At 36.7% G+C, this 18,400-nt stretch overlaps 1 protein-coding gene across 3 annotated transcripts in view; it reads left to right on the top strand.

Moving 5' to 3' along the window:
• The first annotated feature begins 6,189 nt into the window (after positions 1-6,189).
• LOC131435561 (neurotrophin 1) overlaps positions 6,190-18,400 on the top strand; it is a 64,377-nt gene continuing 52,166 nt past the window's right edge. For 2 of the 3 annotated variants that reach the window (XM_058603580.1, XM_058603578.1), the window contains exon 1: positions 6,190-6,338. The gene's annotated coding sequence lies outside the window, so the exon portion shown is untranslated. The remainder of the gene's footprint in view (positions 6,339-18,400) is intronic. The other variant, XM_058603579.1, reaches the window with a different exon arrangement.

Raw genomic sequence — 18,400 nt, 5'->3', positions numbered from 1 at the left:
GTTACACGATTATTGTTTAGTTCAATAATAGGGCTTAAGGAATTATGCTGAGAGATAGTTCATTGTGCTTAGGAACATTGAATGATAAACAAGTACCTATGATTATCATCATAACACAACTTTATACTGAATCTATTTGCGCGCCACCGCGTTGTTCGTATGTAAATGTAGATTTCAGTATGCAAACTACCCGTTGACAAATTAAAAACTTTTAAACTTTTTCGAATCAAGTTAAATGAGTTAGATAAGCCATGGGTAAACTAAAGCAGAAATGTATTTGGGCATATATTTATAGATTCCCTTTTGTGCTATAGTTCATACTGCGCAAATCGGACGAGGGTTTGACATCATTCGCTGAGACTGTCATTGGCTCGTGAAAACATAGGTCAATTCAAACCAATCTTTCAATGGTATGCAATTGAAATACTTAAATGACGTTACTGCATTTAAGTTTAAGTTCAAGTTTAATGTTTTCGAATCGATTTGTAGTTAAATTATATAAATTCATCAACAAATTACTGAGTTCTAAGCGTTCAAAATTATGATGGGAAAAGGTTACGCTCTTATTTATGAAACTTTCAATTGACACACAGTCCCGTATAGCGAAGAGTAAGGTATTTTTAATGCCAAAATAAAATCCTAACTTTTTAATGGTAGCTCTTTTACCAGGGAAGCATCTACTAGAATGAACCAGTCTCACGAAAAAAATATTCCAGGAAATTTCGGAAATGCTGATTAAATGCAATTTTGAAGAAAATTATGCTTATTTCAAGCTTTGGTAGTCTGAAAAAGAGGGTTGTGAGAGTAACGAGTTTGATAGAAAATAATCAAACAAGATCATGGGTATGAACTCATTTAGCAGTGCCATAGTAAGGGTGAGGCGAGTAAGGCGTCAACATCCGGGGGCGCCAAAACAGGATGGAGTTGGAAAAAAGTTAATTTCATTGCGCTCTCTTCTCAATTGTGGATGTGAACTTGGACCTACCAAAACTCTAATTAGAGAGCAAACCTGCGAGCCCCTTAAAAAGAATAAAATAGATTTTCTAAAAGGTTCCCTGAAAAGGATTATCATTGGCCCGAAACCCCGAAAATTGGTTATCAATCAAATGTGCAAGTACGTAGATATCTGTATTATTATTCACTGATAACGCACGTGTTGACGTAGGACTACTATTTCAATTATATATAGGAATGTGAATTCAAAATACGAAAAAAAATGTGCAAACAGTGGTCAGGTCAGGTCAGAATCTAAAATTCAGGTGAAAAATTCATTTCCAGAATCAAGATTCAGACTTCAGGTCCAGATTTTTGTTCCGAAGTTTAGTTTAGAATTCAGGTCCAGAACCCAAGCCCAAAATCCAAGTCCAGAATTCAGGAGCAAGTCGAAAGTTCAAAATTAGGGCTCAGGTACATAATTCATTGCCAGAATTCAGCTTTTAAAATGCAGACCGACAATTCAATTCCAGAATTCAATTCCAGGATCGAGGCCGTGAATCCAAATTCCGAATTCGTGTCCAAAACCCAGTTCCAGAATTCAGGTTCAAAATTCAGTTCAATAAAACCGGTCCTGAATTCAGGTCCAAAATCTATTTCCAGAATCAAGACAAGCACGGTATAACAACTTACAAACACAACTCAATAAAAATAAAATAACTAGAGCGAGCATTAAACAATTGAACATTGTTAATTCAATTCTTTCACACAACTACTTTCGTGTCAATGTGTGATTTAAAGTATATCTATGACACTATGGGATGGTCCAGCTGACGTGGGTACTTGTCGACGGTGGCCGTATTCTTTTGTTCGTGTGAGAACTGTCCACTTGGCTGCAATATGATCTTACTATAGACTAAAATTGAAAACGAGATAACCTTACAGGAAAATGAAATAATGTGTGTGTGTTCGTCTTCATGGTGTTTGTAAAAAGAATGGAGGGGGCGATTATTTTTGAGTTCGCATCGGTCACCAGAAATGCTTACTACGGCTCTGTCATTTAGTTTCAATTATTTCAATTCAAATATAGGAGCAAGCTAAACTTTCGTCATTACTTCGGTTTATTGTGAGTGTACTAACAATAGATAGGGTAACAGAGGTATTTTGGCCCACTTTAGGATTGATTTTATTTTGGCCCACTTTGTAAAAATATCCACCAAATGTTGTAATATCTTTGAAACCCCCTTCCTCAATTGATAATTTAATGTAATTAGCTTCAAATTGATGCAACATGGGTTACTTAACATCGATTAAATCCATAAAGTTTGTTAGGTGGGCCAAAATATATGAAGTGGCCAAAATACCTCTGTTACCCTACATGTTTGGATACATTGTTTCAGTTACTTATCATCTTACTTTGAAACTTCTAGTGTTGTAGGTAGTTAAAACAATACATTCTTTTGATTGTTAATTCTATCACAATAGACAGAGAAAGACAATCAATTGAAATCGTATCATAAGAATCTATTGATATGAAAAGCAGTATTAAGAGAACCGCGCAGAGTGCGATATTACTTTTAATCATGGACGATTTTTTTTGGTTTTGAGACTGACGAACCTTTTAATGAAAATGGCCGGGGTTTGAAATTATTTAGTAATTGCTGTAATTGTAATTGGTGTGTAATGTCAGAGACATAACAGGATGTCATGAATACGAATAAAACTGACACACTTTCTTTATACTTTCGAATATCAAGTAGTTGATCGATTGTGTGAATTGTGCAAGTTTTCCTCTTTTTCATTTGTAGAATTTGAAACGATACACCTAAACTAAAGCACAGATTAGTTACATTGAATATTCTGACATACAATTAAATATTACGAAATAACCAGTATAGTTTTTATGATAAAATAATGGTGGTTATAAAAACCTTTTTATAAAGGCGTTCGTGATGGAGAGTGATGCATTTTACAGGGTCCGGCACTCGAAGTGTAACCAATTTAAAAGGCCATAAATTCAGTTTGGAAAATTACTTTTACTTAATTCAAAGTACAAAATGTGTAAAAATAATACAAAATTCAGAATCAATTCACTTTTGCTCGATATGACCACCTTTTGCCTTGACTTGATGACTTGATAGAGCGAAGGAGTTGCTTCGTTTGGCCGAATGTGACTTGCAGGTATTTTGGCCCACTCGCGGACAATAACTTTTTTCAGCGCCTCGAGACTGGTGTATCTTTTAGTTCGGACTTTGCTCTCCAAAATGGCCCAAAGAGAATAATCCATTGGATTCGCATCTGGTGAATTCGAGAGCCATTGTGTGGACGTGATGAAGTTCGGAACGTTGTTTTTCAGCCATTCTTGGTTCACTCGAGCTTTGTGAGACGGTGCCGAGTCCTGCGGAAACGTCCATGGTCTGCCACCGAAATGTTTGTCTGCCCACGGCTTCAAAGCAACCTCCAGAATACTTTCCCGATAATATGTCGCATTTACCTTGACGCCAGGCTCGATGAAAACGATTGGAGAGCGCCCATCTGCGGTTACAGCGGCCCAAACCATTATCTGTTGCGGGTGCTGCCTCCTGGTGGCCAATCGATGACTCAAATTCTCGTATGAACGGTCGGTCAAGTAAACCCTATCGTTTTGAGAGTTTACGAATTGCTCAATTGGAAAAATTTTCTCGTCAGAAAATACAATGTTCGGAAATTGACCGCTTTCGGCCAAACGAAGCAACTCCTTCGCTCTCTCAAGTCATCAAGTCAAGGCAAATAGTGGTCATATCGAGCAAAAGTGAATTGATTCTGAATTTTGTATTATTTTTACACATTTTGTACTTTGAATTAAGTAAAAGTAATTTTCCAAACTGAATTTATGGCCTTTTAAATTGGTTACACTTCGAGTGCCGGACCCTGTATATAGCATAATTCTTGGGGTACAATTATGGTTCTAAATAACAACATACAGAATTTTAGGGTTGATTATTTCATTTTGGATTTGAATATTACAGAGAAAGAAATTATCAAAGGGTAGTACCGCATTAATTTCTGACATTCAGAAGAGTCAAATTATATAATCCCTTGTCAACGTCAGTGATTTAACTCATTACTCTGTAACTTTTTTTTTGAAGGATTCTTAGTGTCAGTAGGATCCATAGTACTAGTCATGCAATGATTCTGTACACTAAGAATCGGCTGCGAAGTCTGTTGAAACAGAAAGGCCAAATTCCACAAATGGAATGTAATGCCAAGACTTTGCTTTGCTGTAACTTTTTAGTCGGAATCGGATAAAATTCATCAATTTTGCCGAAGCCGAAGCCGAATTAACTACCGAATCTGCAAATCCGATAAATCAGATGCTTTTTTTGTGAAATTTACATTTTTACACTGATCATCCTGTACCTCCTGAACCGGAAGTCGGATGTGATTGAAAAACAAGAAGCTTTATGGAATCTTAGGACCTTCAATTTGAATATAAGATAGGAATACGATTAAGCCATCTACGAGAAACATGAGTGTCATTATTTTAATTTCGTTACACATATCATCCTGTAGCTCCGCAACCAAAGGTCGCATCCAAATGAAACTCAGGAAACTTTCTTGGGAGAGTTTTCCTATGAATCTAAGTTTGTAAACGGGACTTTCATTTGAATCGAATCGCTTAAGCAGAAAATTGAGAAGTTTGATGCAGGTGAAATTCACCTACGAGAAAAGTGACTACATGCTTTTGTAGCATGCAAAATTACACACCTACAAATTGATATTTGGTAATCTTGTAGAACTGCTACGAATGGTATATATATGACGATCAAATCAAAATTTGATGTTCTCAGTGATTGCATAACAGGAGGATGAGGATAAAAGGCAAAAAGGTTCCATTTCACTGTACAAAATGACATTGAAAAGGATGTTGTACACAGTCTTTTAAGTGTTTTGGTTGGAAAGTTTGAATTTATTTTGTTTTTTGAGGTCAATTGAGATAGATATTTTCAAAAAACTACACATTTCGACATAAAATTTTGCACAACTCAAAAAGTAAACAACGAATCGAAGAACGAAAACCATAGCTTTCTAGCTGACAAAAAGACATTTTATTTGAAACTTCTATCCCTGAGATCTACAGTGTTATTCTATTCAGAGAGCTTCATTCTAATCTGAGAGCGTGCTGCCAACATTTGTTTGAGTTGGCGCGGAATATATCATATCATATATCATTTTTCTTTTAATATCTGGACAGCGTACTGTATATATAACAAAACAACCCGGTGGATAGATGCTGTAGAAAATTTTACGAAACTACATAGTCATCTTTTTAATTTTTTATTAAACGAGAATAGGCATCAGTTGAATCGATAATTTGATTGAAAACCAATATCGATGTAAAATTCTATTTGAATGCAACCATCAATAGTCATTTGCCGGTGAGTATGGGAATGAATTGATTTTTCAATGAATAAAAAAAAACTTGCAGTTTTGTTTTCAAAGTATATTGGGAAATGAACACCAGTAAAGTAACTATAAATTCAATTTCTCACTCCGAATATGTGCATGAAATTTGATGTAATCTAAAAATATTTTCATCTGTGCAGCTAAAAATTAGTAATAAGACATTTTTGATTAGATTAAAATCATCTTTATGGCACATGCCAAAGATTGGAAGTAAATAATAAATAACTTAAAAAATAATAACCCGGATACATTTTTGAAAAAAAATTTCAAATAAAACGTGCATTTTTCCCTCTTCTACAAGAAGAATTTATTTAAAAGCCCTACTTATTTTACTGTACTTGAATAAAATTGAAATCCGGTATCTCTCACCCACCATTGAAGTAATTGACCAATATTCAACTAGTTTTGACTGGTCCTCTTATTCCGAATTGATTGCTTTCCCTAAACATCCTCCATTCTCTAGGTCATGGACGTTTCGTTCAGATCAGTGACCTGCACTCTTTCCCTCACATGCGCACCGTTGACAGATTCTCGTGAAATCATCATCGTTCAGTAATCCAGCAGCAGAGTAGGCTATGGCCTTTTCATTTCCTCTCCATAGTTCTCACACCAACAGCAAGCAGAGCGCAGTTACTCACTCTCATCAAAGCACACCACCGGCACTCTCGAGGCCACTCTTCAGCAGCGTCAGACCCCCAGGGCAAGGTTGAGGTTGCGCTGCTCCAGCAACTTCCGAAGATCGCACCATCGCCGCCCGGGTGCCTACAACTTCCGAAGGCAATCGCACGGTAGCTCAGTCATCATCGAGACTCGAACGGAACCGCAAGTGTTTTTTTTCTCTCTGTACCTCTCAACGGGCGTTTTTCTTTCGTAGCCGTGATGTGAACTGATTCCTCCGCCCCCTTTTGAAATTGTGGAACCGTGAGGAAGACTTGAACGCGTGTGAAACAAGGTGCAAGGTATTGTTCGGAAACTGACGATCGATCTTTAAATGACCGTTATCGAGAGCTGAGAAAGTGTCCATGTATCGAAGGAGAATTTGGGAACTAATATGCTGCCGTCGCAAAAGAAAGCTACCCGTGGGCAAATAAATGTTTTATTGTTTTTCGAAGATAATCGTGGGATTTTGGGACGCAGCGAAACTCGACAAGAAAGCTTTGTAGTGCTGGAAACGAAATGGAATAATCAAAACTGTGCCAAAAAAATAGTGTGGAGCCTTCCTCTCATGCCCATGCCCGAAATCGGATGTCGAACCATCAGTGAAAATGTGTCAATTGGAGGTGAAATGTTTCGGTTTTTCAGTGTGCGATGCTGAAATGGGGTGCGAGTGCGAGTTTGGGTTCGCGAAAAACGGATGGAGACTGCCGAGTGCCAATTGATGAAGGAACAAAGCTCTGCTCGCACTTTGCTGTTTGTCGTAACTAATCTGTAAAAATCAGTGGATTTTTTCTTCTTCTTTCATACCATACTTTTCCTTTAGCTTCAGCTATGCGGATTTGTGTTACAATAATAACAATGAATTTGCGCTGCCCATCGATTCGACACGAATCAGCTCGAACGTGAAGAAGCGAAACAAATACAAGACTTGATGATTGATGGAAGCCGTTTGCGCCTTCACCTTCACCGTTGCTTTCGTCGGTCGGTCGGTCGGTTGGTTACCCGGAGAAATGCGGGGGTTGCGGTCCGAGTATTGTTTATACATGTGCATACGCATGAGCTTATCAGAAAGGGAAAAATCAGCTTTCCACGACTGTTTCCGAGAGTCGCGAGGACTAACCGCAACATTGCACTTTTATGTGTGGTTTTTTCTTTGTTGTTCATGGGGGAAAATAATTTCATTTTCATCGCCACGGGATGTTCCGGATAGTTTACTAATGGGCTTAAATGGTTTTTCGAAACAGAATTTATATGCGGATTTTGGAAAGTACAGGTGGCGTAATATCGGATATTAATTCATTTCTGATGCGTGAATTGGACGATAGCAACGATGCATAAAGATATAATACTAACGATAAACGGATTAATTAATTTTACATTCGATGCGTTCAGTTGTTGTATCAATTGATTCAATATGCATCTCGAAATTGTGCATTTAAAAGTTTCCGTAGATTACCCGGTATATTATATTTGAATTTTAAACGTTGGATGTATGTTTTGTCCCGGGTTGGCGGTTCAATGCATAAGGCCAGTTGTCGTATGTTCGAGCCCCGACCTGGAAGGATTCGTAGTGTCAGTAGAAGCGTAGCACCAGCCATGCAATGATTCTGTACACTCTGAATCGGCTGCGAAGTCTGTTGAAACAGAAGGTCAAATTCCACTATAGGAATGTAATACCAAGGCTTTGCTTTATGTATGTTTTGTCGTGAGACATGGCTTTTCAGGAATGGTCGCATTTTCCCCGGTGCTACAGATTGCTTGTCAAACGAGGCATTTTTTCGACAATTTCGTTGCTTTTTAGTTGAAGAAGAAAGTTTAAACCTCTTTTCCAAGAATGCTACCGATGATACACTTACATTTGGTATCGTCATTCTTTCCTGCGATGCCAATTTTTTTCGGTGTCGATGTCGAATTTTACCAAAAGACAGACTTCAAGCTATTTTCAAGGATGTTAAAGATTTTGTTGATTCTTAGAGAATATTGAAATATGTTGCAGGCAAATTGAATTATATTTTAAAAAAATTCAAATTCGAAAAAAGTGCGATGATTGCATAACCTTTAAATCAGGGGTGGAAATAAGCAAATTTTTTTATTCACAGTAAATAAAAATAGTCACACGGATAGACCGAATTCAGCATTTTGGCGAAAAAATTAGTTGATTTTCTAATTTTAGTTATTTATTTTTTTAGACAACTAAAAAAATCTTACTTTTGCTAATTTAGGTTTTCTATTTCTGATTCCCCTAATAATATTAAAATATTTGTTGAAACGGCTATTTTTTTAGTTGAATTCACCAATTAAACGTGCTGTCATTTCTTAGCTAAAGCACACTTCATTTCCATTCAACTAATTTTTTAGTTGAATTAGAGAAATAAAACGTTGTTTTCAACCAACATAAATGGTTGAATTGGCTTCTGCAATTTGCAGCTATATGGCGCTCTGTCACCGAAAAAAACGTTAACACCGTAATGACTACTAGCCACTAGATGACACACTGCTACCGAAAAATATTTCAGTCGCGGTAGTCTTTTCTATATTGGCAGGTATAAATACGATGTTGTATTGGAGAAAAAGACATAAGCAAAACATAAACTACTTTTTGAAAATTTGTCTTCTGAATCGCTGCTTTCTTCATTCGACTTCGCGAAATCGACTCTCTCACTGAAAACTTTGAGCACTCGGAAAACAAAAACCGAAAACAAGTAATACACCGGACGGCGTAGCCCGGAAGGTTGGAAGATTCAAAAAACATCATTTGACATATACAATTAGAGTGCAACATTCGAGACTCACTTTACTGTTCCGCGTAAAAACATTATTTCGCACAATCGCTTCAAATGCGCACAAATTCTGAATAAATACACTTTCCACTAAGAGTTTACGGCATTTTTACATATAGGTTTAGAAATTTAAATATGGATATATTGTAACACATGCGAAAAACATCAAAACAATTTGCAAGCAGTTTCAGCAAGACTGTCCTTTTTAGCTTTTTACCTTTTTAATGGATTGTTTTGCTTTGACACTTCTCATGAGTTTTTGGCTAATAAACTTGTTAATAAAAACCAATTTCATTTTTGTTTTCTTTGTGCTGTCCTTTAGTAATGATGGTGATAGATAAAAGGAAATTTTTTTTTTGATTTCAATAACAAAATTAGTTGTCAATGAGAATTTCGTGTTGGATTGAAATATTTCTGGTTTTTGTCCAGGATGTTCGCCAACTAAACACATTCGCTAAAAATAAGAGTTTTTTTTCCAGCAAAGTAAATTCTCAATATTAACTAATTTCATAGTTATTTTGGAATTTTTTTTGTTAAAATCAACTAATTCAAAAACAGTCATACGAATTAGGGAGCTAATTTCGGTCGTTCCGTGCAAAGAACTGAAAATAACGAATTCTTTAGAAAGTTTTGCGATTTCGTATTTGAGAATTCACTCAAACAAAAGGTGTGAAAAAACGGCTGAAATCTCTTAAATAAAAAAAATCTAGTGGTGCAATGATGCCTTTCTCAGATTACTCATACCATCATAAATATTACTGTGGAGCTCGGCAAACAACTGTTCATTGAATAGAAACAGAAAAGTTTGTACGAACGTAACTTAGAAAAATTCACGAACCAAAACACCCTTCAGTTCCGTTACTGGAAGTATCATCCACAACAAATTCAGGGATTCTGTAAGTTTGTGAAAATTGATTTGGCCATCTAGAAGAAGAGTAAGGTAGATCTTTTTGCAGTTTTTGAACACAATTTCCAATACTTCCGAAATCTAATTTCGAGGACCAGAACAGAATAAGTTGGTTCGTATCACAAGCAACAAATGGACCTAGTTTTGAATCTAATTGAATAGAAATTCTCCCTCTTTTGCTTCGTCGCTTTACGTAGCGTTCTAAAATTTTTTAACACTTAACCCTTTCGTTCCAAAACCGGAAGTCGGATCCGAATGAAATTCAAGAATTTCATTTGGGATTATTACACCCTCTACTCAAACCAAAGTTCATGAAAATCGACCAAACCATCTCTGAGAAAAAAAATCTGCGTTTCATTTTGTAGTATTGAAACACTTTCGATGCTAAAGTTTTATGAAAATCGTGTCAAGCATCTCTGAGAAATCGAAGTGAGCTCTACTTTTGGAGTCTTTCTTCACTACCTTTGGTGCTTCCGCAGCAGGAAATGGGAAACTATTAGTTCCGAATCAATTCTATGTGCCCACAAACTAACAATTTCTGCAAACTAGAAAAATTCATCAGTCAGGTTTATGGGATTTGTACTTGTGTTTGCCATCATTTATGAAAAAACACATGAAATTGAATATTTCTCACTTATCGCACCCCGGGTGATGGTTAAACATGGTTAGTTTTTACGACTGCCATAAAATGTTGTTTCAAATTTATAATGGAATTGTGCACACACCGGTTTTGCTCCATTCCATCTGAAATATGTTCAAGAATTTTTAAGAAAAGTTCTAGCAATAAGAGATAATTACAAATAACTCATCGATTTTTTCGATTTTCTTCAAAAAAGAACTTTTTTTAATCATTGCTTTTGAACTACTCAGCCGGTTCTTCCAATTTTTGGCCTGTAGTTTTTAGGAAACATATTCAAATATTGTAAAATTTTAGTTTTGTGTTGTCAATTGTTTAACTTTTAAACGGTTTTCATGGTTTGCGAACAATGGACACTACGTCATATTATATTTTTTTCTGAAAGCTAAAACATTTTTACATAACATATCCAAGAATGGGTGATGTATGTTTTTTTTTGTCGTGAATACGACTTACTTCACTATGGGGTGCCTTTTCAAAATTTACCCTCTGAGAGAGTGATAAGTTTTTGATCGTGAATATCTCTTGTTGTATCTAACGAATCAACATAATTTTTGCTACATGCCACTGGAAATATGATCACAATTTTATGATAAAATTTTCAGTTGTGTGACATAATTTAGAATAATTCTAAATTAAACTTTTCTGAAATGTTTGGCATAAACGAGTATCAAAGAGGATAATTCAAAAGACGCGTTTGCCTTTATTGTATTTTCAAATCTCATAGCTCAGTGATTTGTGAAAGGATTTTTATAATCTAACTACCAATAGAATCGAATTTGTTCTACTTGAGCGTGTAAAGAGAAAGCATTGAAGTATTTCAATAGTACACTATTGAAAAACCTGTCTCATTTGACCCATGTCAACACCAGCCAATCAGAACGCGTTCTGAGGAAGAGAACAAAAAATCTGCTCCTGTACAACAAATCATTCGAGAAAAGTGTTCCGAACAGTGCTTAATATTGTAGTGAGTTCCACAATTTGGTCCTTCTGAAAGGCAGGAATGAACCCCGTACAGCATTCTGATAGTTTCTTTTCCTTGAAATTCAAATCCGAAATGAAATAATCGAAATTAAAATTCTATATGCTGCTTTTTTATAGCCGTTAGGACCGCCTATTAGTGAAAAAGCTACAAACGAAATCACGTAAAAAGAAACCTCTTAACAATAATTGGATCAGTTTGGATTCTATCACCACTGCGAGTCATTTGTGTGTGTGTCATTTGCAAAGCTAGTTTCGTTTCCGACAAGAGTGATTACGTCTCAGATGCTAGTCGTTTGCATTGGTGAAAAACAACGAAAAGAGGACAACTAAAATTTTTCTAAAGAACAATTAGGATTTCTTCTTCGCAAATCGAAGGTAAATAACCTCAGTTTTAGTACAAATCTAAAACTGTTTGAGTAGATTTGTGCACTTTTCGCTGTGTGAAATTCACAGTAATCGAGATCAAGTGAAGCTTTTTTTATTTTTTGCGAAAATGTGAAAAAGGGGAATGCTTGCATAATTCATACAATTGATCAACTAATTGATATTCGGAAGTGTTAAGGAACACGTCAATTGTTTCCGTATTCTCGACATCCAGTTATGTCTCTGACATTATCCACCCGCCTTGTTGATTTTGATTTATAATTTATTTGAAAATTTCAAGTTTTCGCAGTCTCCGTGTTTTTTTCGATTTTCTTTAAAATAAAAGTTATTGATTAATTTTGAACTTTTGACCGAATCCGCTTATTCAGTACAACTTATTTTATTTATTTATTTCGTCAAGCAAATGTAGACTACATATAAATTGTTTACAATGTTCACTTACATACTACGCATTATTTCTACGACAAAGCTGAGATTTGATTTGATTTTTTGACATAGTAAGGTCAATATGTTCGCAGTATTGATTGTAATGGCGCATTATTCGATTGACTGGACTGTATTTTGCATAATTTGTTCTAGTGTTTCTTTCTAAAAATAATTTCCTGGTTCGTAATTGACGGCTAGGTGTATAAAAATTTAGTTGCGATAATAAAGAAGGTGATTGAATGCGTTGAGAAATAATGTCGCTGATAAAATAAAGCATTGCAAGGTCGCGGCGTTCTTTAAGTGTTTGTATATTGATGAGCATGCAGCGTGCTTCATATGATGGTAGAGGAAATGCTGTCCAGTTTAATTTACGAAGTGCATATAAAAGAAATTGTTTTTGAATAGATTCGATGCGTTCTTCGTGAATAATATTATATGGATTCCATACTAGGCTGCAATATTCCAAAATAGGTCTGACATATGTACTGTATAATAATTTAATTGTGTATGGGTCCTGAAAGTTATGACTGAAGCGTTTAATAAAGCCCAGCATGCTATTAGCTTTATTGTTTATGGTATTGTAGTGTTCCACAAAAGTGAGCTTGGAGTCTAAGATTACGCCTAAATCTCTTACAATTTTACATTTTTCTACAAGTTGATTTCCTAGGTGTATGTTTGTGGGTATAGTTTAATTTTTCCTACTGAAAGTTATTGAGTTACATTTTTTTACATTGAGTTGGAGTAGACTTTTGCAGCACCAAATGTGGAATAGATTGATTTCGTTCTGGAATATTACAGCGTCGTTGATCTTTTTAATTTCCATGAAGAGTTTCATGTCGTCTGCATATATAAGCACTTTCAGATTTTTGAGTATGAAGGAAATGTCGTTTATATGTAAAATGAAAAGGAGAGGCCCTAAGTGAGAACCCTGAGGTACGCCAGAAGTTACATTAATTGGTTCAGACAGAATGTTTTGGAAGCGGACTACCTGTACACGATTCGTTAAGTATGATTTGAGCCATTCCAGAAGAGTATGTTTTATGCCATATTTTTGTAGTTTGTGTAGAAGTAATGGTATGTCAATACGGTCGAAGGCTTTGCTAAAGTCAGTGTAAAGAGTTTCTACGTAGTTGCCGGCGTCCATTGCATTCAGAGTGAATGTCATAAATTCTAAAAGATTTGTTGTAGTTGAGCGGCCTTTAAAAAAGCCATGTTGTTTGTTTGTTATTACATTTTTAAGTTGATGAAAAAGTTTTTCGTTTACAATTTTTTCAAATAATTTTGGAATGCATGAGATAATGGCTATTCCACGGTAGTTCCGAATGTTAGATTTTGCACCAGATTTAAATATTAGTACAAGAAAGGAAGATTTCCATGCTTTAGGAAAAGTACATTTATTAAGTGATAAGTTAAAAAGTAGTTGTAGTGGTAGTGTAAGTTCTTCAGCAAGATTTTTTAAAAATATTGGTGGTATACTGTCAGGTCCAGGCCCTTTTGAGGCGTCTAAGTTTTTCAGTGCTGTCGAAATGTCATGTTCTGATAGATAGTTTACAGAGATGGAGTTGGAAAATGCAGGTATGAAAGAGAAGTATTCACGGTCACGGTCAGTTTCTGAATAAGATGTATATACTTCTTGGAAAAAATTTGCAAATTGATTGCAGATTTCTGTACTATTTTTCCCTACATGTTCGTCGAGGTGCATTTGAGATGGAAAATTGTTGCTTTTTAGTTTAGTTTTTGTGTAGTTAAAAAAGTTCTTAGGGCAAGTCTTTATTTCGTTTTCAATTTTGCGGTTGTATTCTTCGTGTGCTGTGTTAATGGCTATTTTGAGTTGATTGCATAGATTTAAGTAATTTTGAAGATGAGCGTCACTTTTTTCTTGTTTGTAAGTTTTGTGTGCTTTTTGTTTCCTATTTTTCAAATGTTTTAGTTGTGAATTGAACCATACAGGTAATTTGCTGTTATGATTTTTTCTTCTTCTTTTCATGGGCAAAGTTTCGGATAATATTTTGTTTATAATGTGATAGAATTTGTTTACTTCGACGTCGACATTTCCTTCTGTACTCAGTATGGTCCGCCAATTTATTGTACTTAGTCTACACTTGACTTCTTCAAAGTCAATTTTATTGTATTCCGGCACTTCCTCATATTCCAAGTCGTAGGGAAGGGATGCATTGTGTGTAAATAATGAATATTCAATTGCGGTGTGAAATGCTTCATTTTTCCATAATGGCAGGTTTGATGCGTTCACACAAAAGTCTTCTGTGCAATTTGTGAAAAGAAGGTCTAAATATGCATTTTGTTGATTTTTTACGGAGTTTACTTGATGTAGGCCAAAATTAGAAATTTTGTCGAAAAAGTAGTGCAATGTTTCGTTTTCTCCAACGACTGGGAGTAAGATTGATTCATTTTCAATGTCAGAAATGAAGTCCGCATTACGTTGATTGAAGTCGCCAAAAATATGTAGCTTTACTTCGGGTTCCATATTTGAAATAATTCGTGGATATTTTGTCAAGAAAATTCTGCAGTTTTTGGGAAAAATATTAAATATATTAAGTTTTAGACCGTCATTTGTAAACCGGTGTAACGGTTTTTATGGTAACAAAACCAATGGGCAATATGTAATATTATACATAATTCTTCATAGGGGGCTTCAAAATTAAAATTAATAATTGTGACAGGGGAGGAAGGGGGTGATTAAATTTATCAAAATTTCGCGTGACGTAATTTTTGTATGACGCCCAATTTTGTATGCGTGAGGGTGCTCAAATTGGTGAAAATTGTCAATTTATAAAATACAGGAATGATCCTTTGACACTTTGGTAATAAGAACTAGAACCGGTTTTGGTACGGCACGGTTTCTGTTGTTTCAACACATGTTCTCGTTTAATGCACGCCGTGTTCAATTTCGCCATCTATTTTTTAAGTCGCAATAAAATAAATACTATGAATGCTAGTTGAAGGTTTTATGAAAATGAAACAATGAAAATTTGCATCGTTATCATATTGATAACGATAATTACTTACACTATGCAATAACAATTCGCAAAGCAAAATTAGTGAAAAAAAAATCCATACCAAACAGTGATTATAGCGACAAATGGCTTTGTTTTGATTCCAAATGGTTGATTTATACCCATGCACTACTTAGAATCAACACAATAAAACGTTATTTAACATGAATTTGATTCATAAAAGTAACAGAAGCGCAGAATGTTGCATGTCTCGAACACACAACAGACACAGCGGTTGAATGGTGCGTTTGAATGAGGGGTAACATATTTTTAATCTGCAGCTTTGTGATTAGATTTCAATTAATGTTTTTATTATCATTATAAATATTATTTATCTCAGCATAATCTTAAAAAAGACTCAAACTGAATTGTTCACTTGCGACTGTAATTTATCATCATGTTACGGATAAACATCTCTCTTGCCATCAACATCGACGTCGGCTTAGTCGACTTTGAAAACATCGTAAATCAGGTATCTTTTCATTTCACCTCGATGCCGAAAGTTGTTTTCCTCGCAAATCGACTGCGAAGCACCGAGCCGGTGTTGTTTTTAATTCACGTGCAAGTGGTGAAAAATCCCGCTTTTCACCTTATTTCCATCTCTCTCTCTCTCTCTTTAATTGAAGCTCGTTTGTACGAGATCGCGATCGATCGGTAATACATTTCTGCCTTCCTGGTTATGTTTCTCATCTCCTTTCGACTACTGTTTCTGCACTGATCGTTTTTTTTTCCTTTTGTAGCTGCAGCTCATTATCGATACGGACTAGGTTAAGGTTCCAGAGCGAAATTAGTTGAGTGATCTCCAGCAGCTTCTTCGCTTTCCCGACTCTGTCGGCCGGTAGGATGTTCCAATTCAATCTTTTCTAAAAACCCCCATTAGAGTAGTTGCTCCTTACCCTTCGAACCGTTAAGGTCGTGTGCAGTCAGCGAAGCACACCTTTGAAACTCGAAAGTATTGAAACTTTCGTCATCTTGTGCCGCTACAAACATGTTCGTGGGTAAAACGCACCACTCACTAACCTATGGCGATCGAATGATCCTCATATGGTGTCACTTCTCTAATCCCTCACCCATTTTTTCTACGACTACGAAGACTAGCTCCCATCTCATAGGAAGCAGTTATCTTCAAACTACACTGTGTCAAGTGTTGCTTGTCCGTTGTCGGGGCCGGACAAGTTTTAAAACGTTAACGTAAGTAATCTTGGTCTGGCTTAGGCGTGGGTCTTTCGCCAGGCTTGGATGTGGTAAAAGAAAGGTAAAGCCAGCAAAGTGCAATGAACTTTGCACGGTTTTATAAATAAAATTATTTTATGCGTTGGGCTTCAAGGAGCAATGGCCGAGACAAGCAGGAAGTAGGCAAGTGCCCGCAATTGTGGCCGTAAATTATTTTTCAATCGTTCAACTTTTCCACGATCGCTGCTAACTTTATGCAAAAAAAATCTTATTCATTTTTTTTTTCTTTCAAATCGCTCACGTTCGAAATTAAATTGCTACCTCGCGTTTGGCGCTCCGAGGCTCAACAGCAGCAGCAGCATAACTGAAGTCGCTTAACGCATCGCCTTCAGCCGGAGCAACGTTTTCCTTAGGAATTTCCTCCAAGAATTCCGCTTCCACCTTGCACCTCCGCTGCCTGGTTATTTTCATGTAAACTGCTCAATTACAAACACGTGTTTCTTGGTGCATTTCATGCTCGATTAAATCATAAAGAAGTATCAATCACCTCATCGCCGTTCGATATTGTTTAGCATGCGTAGCTCATAATTTTTGCTCCGATCGCCGCAGAACTTTCTTTTCGCATTTTTCAATGTTTACAGGTTGTCTGGTGGCCAGTGCATGCCGGGGCCGTTCAATTTCTCCACACTCCACACGATGGAAGGAAACATTTCACAAAACGATGACGACGACGACGACGACTGTTCACTTTCCATCCGCAGCGCGGGCGGAGAGATGTTCTGCAGCAGCCACATGGCCATGGCCACCCACCTCACTGATAGACGAAAGCCACAGCCGCCATCGCCTGGTGAACGGATCGCCAAAATGGAAAGGCCCACCGTGAGTTTCGGTGGTGAACCGACAGCTGCTGGCGGACTCCACAACGGACACCAATTTTCCTAACCGGATCTTTCTCCGGTCGGAGGAGATCGCTTCGATTTTCTCTGTGCCGTCAAACTTGCATGCCGGCGCACTCTAGCGGGTTCAACCATACTCGAAAATCGAGGGGGAGTTCGATCGGGAGTTCGATTCTGCTCGTTGGCGATATCGACATTAATTTTTTGTGTACGTCAAAATACGATACTTGATAGCTAATGGAAGAAGTCAGTTCTCGCTTCACTTATGTTATGTAGTTATCAAAACCAATTGGTGCTTTCGTACGAAACTGCAATTCCATCTCATTGGCTTGCTTCTCTTTGCATTATGTATCTGAACATTGTCCGAATCATTTTCCGAAAACGGTTTACAATTGTTCAATTTGAGGTAGCTGCGAATTTAACTGATAAACTAACTCAAAATCGTTCTATAATGAGAAACAAATTAAAAATTGCTGATCGCTAAAACAAACAAAATTCATAGAATTGCTAATAAGGAGAACAATCCAAATGTAAGTGTTCAAACTGCTCTCAAGAAGAACCGATTGGTTGCCACTCCCATGCGAAGTTCTGAACTCGAAACTGTAACTATATTCAGATACTGAGTTCTTGATAATGGAACCGAGCTCTGAGCCAACCGAAATGAGATGCTTGGGGATGCACTTGCTTTTTTTTTTATTCAATTTTATAATATAATTTTTAGGCACACTGCTTAGGCTCTAAGATGCCAAGGGTATTTACTAATCTTAATTATGACTAACTTAAAACTAGAATAGTATCATTATGTAATGTAGTATCGGGGTAGCGGATTCTCGACAATTCAGCTTTCAGCTGGCGATCGGCAGTGGCCGGTGAATTGAATATTGCCTGAGGGTTTTCCATATAGCGTTAGCGAATATCCATGTTGGCCGCATCGTTCGGTCCGTGTGGGTCCGCGGGAAACACCCCCAAGCTACGAAGGCCCGGCAGGTGGCCCGCATGCTGGTTTTCGACTGGAGCGGTCTTCCGTGGACGATGATGGTGATGTTACGGAAGAAAATGAAAAAAAGTAAATATTGTGGAAACGGGGTAAAAAGGTGATGTGGGAACAAAATGTCTGAAAACGACAGAGATCTAATTAGTTGCCATCGAGATGGTGAAGAGAG

The sequence above is a fragment of the Malaya genurostris genome, chromosome 3 (assembly GCF_030247185.1).
Source record: "Malaya genurostris strain Urasoe2022 chromosome 3, Malgen_1.1, whole genome shotgun sequence".
NCBI classification, from domain to species: Eukaryota; Metazoa; Arthropoda; class Insecta; order Diptera; family Culicidae; genus Malaya; species Malaya genurostris.
This window is presented reverse-complemented; position numbering and strand designations above follow the sequence as displayed.